Genomic DNA, 4,518 nt, shown 5'->3' with positions numbered 1-4,518 from the left:
GCTTCCTGAGCACAAGATGGTGATTGACATGGTGACACGTTGGAATAGCTCACTGGAGATGCTGGACCGTTTCCTCGAGCAGCAACCAGCCATCTCAGCAGCTCTGCTGTCACCTGAAGTACGCAGAAACGAGAAAGATGTCTGCACGTTGACAGAAGTGGACGTAAGAGTAGCAGAGGAAATAGTCTCTGAGAATCCAGCTTGAAGCCACACCCTCCTGGTTCTTCAAAAACCCAAACAGAGACCATCAGTCTCCCTCAAATCCTGTACTTGGGTTCAGTGTTGCTGTTCCATTTTGCAGCAGCAGTGGTCGCTGTGATACCAGGTTCAGTTCAAGATTCCCAACTCCAGCTCATGTTGGGGACCTCAGTGGCAGGGCTTATAAAAAAAGAGTCAACACGTTCATTTTTATAACAGAAAATTTCAATGATGTGGTGGCATTTTCTTTTTTTGTGCTGTCTGATTTTCTAAATATCAGGTTTAGATCCTCAAATTAACACTGGGACACCAAAAGAGAACACAGTAATTCTCCAGTGCTCTGGTGTTGTTGTGTTCTTCTCAGCTCCATCATGAAGACCTGCTGGCACTGGGCGCTGGTGGAAGTTTGCAGCTCTCACTGGAAAGTCCTGAGGCTCCTCCCACTCTGAAGCAGGCAGTTGCTCCCAGCCAGCCCTCACTTTCACTCTCTGGTGTAGGAGTGAAGAACAAAATCAGAATCAAGAACCATCACTCTTTCATTGGGGCTCCTTTCTCCTTGTTCTGATCCAGAAACTCAACAGCTTCTATCATTGATTGACAGGAAATGTTGCTGACACACTGGGATTTTTGTTCTCCTGCTGTCACTGTCAAGTGCAGCTTAACATGAGAGGAAGCAGGATCATTCATGTGTTCATGTTTCCAGCAGACAAGAAGGAAACCTGGGAGGACTTCAGTGACTTTGATCACTGGTTCTCACTTCATCTTCTCAGTATAAAGTTCAAAGCGAGCTGGCCAGGAGTTGAACCTAGAATCTTCTGATCCAAAGTCAGACGCGTTGTCCATTGCGCCACCAGCCCTACAGAGGGGAGGGGCTTCAACAAACTCCTCATCATTTCCACCTCCAGGAGTGAAGCCTCCCAGGACCCAAGAGGCTCCAACTGGCAGAGCTCTCACTCATTTCTCCACCACCTCGCTAACCTGAGCTGGAGCATCTGAGAACCAAACAGTGACCCCCTTCATTCCAGAGCCCCCACCACTTTAACCACAGCCTGCCGGCCTCCTCCACACTGCTACTAAAATTGAAGACTGAAGCGTCTCATCAAGAGATCTGTCACAGGCGTCTGCTGTGGAGGGTCAGTCTGTCCGTCCACATTCAGATCATTGATGCAGCAACTCTGCTAGGATCAACTACTCAGGATGAAACAGACCAATGTTGACATCAAGTAGCAACTCAGCAGCTGATCAACAGAGTCCTCAGCACCAGTAGAGCCTGGTCCTGGTCCCTGGGGGGCTCCAACCACCAGCCTCTCTGTTAACAGCCGGGCGCCACAGAGACTCACATTCACACTCACATTCATACCTACAGTCAATTTAGAGTATCAATCAGCCTCGTCCCAAATTACATGTCTTTGGACAGTGGGAAGAAGCTGGAGTACCAGAGAGAACCCACACATGGACGGGGAGGCAAGGCAATTTTCTTTGTAGAGCCCGTTTTCACCAACAGTTTGTCTCAAAGGGCTTCACGTGGCATCATAACAACATCCTCTGCCCTCAGACCCTCACATCGACTGAGGAAAAACTCCATAGAAAACCCTTTTAACAGGGAAAAATCTGAGAAACCTCAGGGTGAGCAACAGAGGAAGATCCCTCACCAGGACGGACAGACGTGCAGTAGATGTTGTTACAGACAAGAAAACAGTTTACAATACAAAATGTGGGAAACACGGAAATGTTAATAACAGCTGAAGAAGAAAGCTTCTGGTGGGGGAGGCAGGGAGAGCAAGCCAGCTTGATGGGGGACTGGATGGCAGACTGGTTCCTGGAAGGGCAGCGCAGGCCGGTGTAACAGTAGGGAATAAGAGGGGGGGGGGGGCGATGCAGGCGGCGGTTGGGGCTCTGGTGGATCTGTGGAAACACAGAGAGACTGCGAGACACCAAGGCCAAACTACAAAGTGCAACAAGTAGTGGTAATGACAGTTCCAAAAATGTGTGGGGAGGAGAGGAGGAGAGAGGGGGAGAGGAGAGGAGGGAAGGGCTCCATGTAACCTGATGTGTCTCCCAGCAGTCTAAGCCTGTAGCAGCATAGAGGAGGGGAGAACATGCAGACTCTACACAGAAAGATTCTGTGTAGATTCTTTCATGTCCTCCTGAGATCAAAGACAGAATTCTAGCTACTGTCAAAGCCCTGATGACATCATCAGGAATTCTGACTTTGATCTGGAGACTCTTGCTTTAATCTGAATTTGATCTGACTAATGTTTTAGTTTAGGTTGCATGACACCGACCACCTCATTTCTCCTGATGGACTGGTGACCTGTCCAGGGTGAACCCTGCCTCTTGAACAATGTCACCTGCGATCGCACCCCCCCCCCCCTGACCCTTAAAGGATAAGAACAGAAAGTGGATGGAGGGATGGACTCAACACTGAAATCAGCTGATCTGATCCACATTCTAATGTTTCCTGTCCCTCTTTAGGAGTCAGTGAGAATAGTAGTGTATATAATAATGTATATCCAACCTTGTAGTATCTTTCCAAAGCTTTTAGTACTTCTTCTTGTTTCTACTTGTAGTTTTAGTGTCTGGATCTTTTCTTTTGATGTCCTGCTGTCTGCTCTTTGCTTTTGGAGCTTCCTCCAACAACTACCAGGCCTCCTGGGTACTGTAGGAAACATGGTCAAGTTCTTCTGACTTCTCCAGGAACGTCCTGCTCACATTGGTCTGTCTTCATTTTGACTCCTCCCACTGCCACAATGACCAGCCTTTATACTCTTGGTGACTGGGGCCCTGGTTGCTGCAGGCCTCAACACCAGCCTGTGGTTGAGAGCAGGGCAGAACAGAACTGACAGTATCTCCCATGCAGGACCTGGGTCAGCACCTGGTGCCAGCTGGGGCAACGTCCTGGAGTTCATTCAGCCTGGAGAACCAGGTGCTGGTTCCTTCTTTTACCAGGCAGGAACGGGCAGCAGATCCAAGATCAGTAGGTGAAGATGTCTGCTTTGACTGGTAGGAGGAAAGAGAGCAGGAGAGCTGGTCAGAGACAAAGACAGATCATGAAGAAGGAGTGCTGTATTCTGCTAGCACATGCTAGTGACAGTCAGAGATCAGGAGTCTCAGCAGGGAAAGATTCATCTCTTCTTTCAGAGGACAATTGGACGTTCACTGGAAGACTGTGAATGTTTGAGGGTCAGAGGAGAAAAGAGGACAAGTGCACCTGTTGTGTGTGAAGGGGCACCAGCATGGAGGAAGTTGTCAAACATTTTGAGCGAAAAAGCGTGAATCTTCAAGTAAAGAATTAAAATGATTTAGTTAACAATGAGGTCTCTGTCATAAAACAAAAGGAACAACTGACTCCCTCACCATTTCCACCCTCTTCAACAGATTCACATTTCAAAACAACCAGGTTTATTTTGTTCCCTTCTTTTAGCAGAGGATGGTTTTGATCCATCCAACTCTGGGTTCTGGGGCCAGCACGCTTCCTCTGTAAATCCATATTTTGGGTTCTGGCTTGTTCTGCTTTTCATTTTGTGTTTGTATTAAAGTTCTGTTGCTGAAAAAAAGACTTTTTTGCCTTTTTAAAAACACACACACACACACACACACACACACACACACACACACACACACACACTACAGCCAAGCATATAGAATGATACAGTCTGAGGTGGTTTTGACTGGTAGGCACCAGTGTGCACTGTTTGGCACTGAAGTCATGTGACTGAAGTCATCCAGTCACATGACCGAAGTCATCCAGTCACATGACCGAAGTCATCCAGTCACATGACTGAAGTCATCCAGTCACATGACCGAAGTCATCCAGTCATGTCAGTGATGTCATCCAGTCACGTGACTGAAGTCATCCAGTCACGTGACTGAAGTCATCCAGTCACATGACTGAAGTCATCCATTCATGTCAGTGATGTCACTTGGCAGGACTCTCATTGCCGTCTCATTCCTGAAAAGAATCCAGACTCCACCTGTGGCTCCATGATAACTGATGGACCTCTGGTTGGAGGCTGGACGATGATGTTTGGACTTGAAGGAAAACTCCTTGTCCAAATTCCATGGTGTTCAAGTTTAAAGTCCCACAATAAGAAGTAGCTGAATCTGACAGGTGGAGGTTTGGAACTACAAGATGGTGATGTTTTCTTGACTTGATGCTCTGACTGTCAGGGTGGATGACAGCTTCTTCTGCTGCTGCATCTGAGTGGCTATGATTGGAGGTTTTACCTCCCAAGGTTGTTTGGTTCCAGGGGAAACTTCAAAATTCCAGTCCCCAACCTTGGCTGTTCTGAAACTCTTCTCCTGAATCACTCCTGAGTT

At 47.7% G+C, this 4,518-nt stretch overlaps 1 non-coding gene across 1 annotated transcript; it reads right to left on the bottom strand.

The window, feature by feature from the left end:
• Positions 1 to 982: 982 nt before the first annotated feature.
• trnaq-uug (transfer RNA glutamine (anticodon UUG)) lies at positions 983 to 1,055 on the bottom strand. Its single transcript has one exon. It is a non-coding gene; the product is annotated as a tRNA-Gln (tRNA).
• Between the last annotated feature and the right edge of the window lie 3,463 nt (positions 1,056 to 4,518).

This window comes from Aulostomus chinensis, chromosome 1 (assembly GCF_037954235.1).
Source record: "Aulostomus chinensis isolate RoL2024-O1b breed Wild chromosome 1, RoL_Achi_v1.0, whole genome shotgun sequence".
NCBI classification, from domain to species: domain Eukaryota; kingdom Metazoa; phylum Chordata; class Actinopteri; order Syngnathiformes; family Aulostomidae; genus Aulostomus; species Aulostomus chinensis.
The sequence above is the reverse complement of the archived record's forward strand: the minus strand, read 5'-3'. Positions and strand labels throughout refer to the sequence as shown.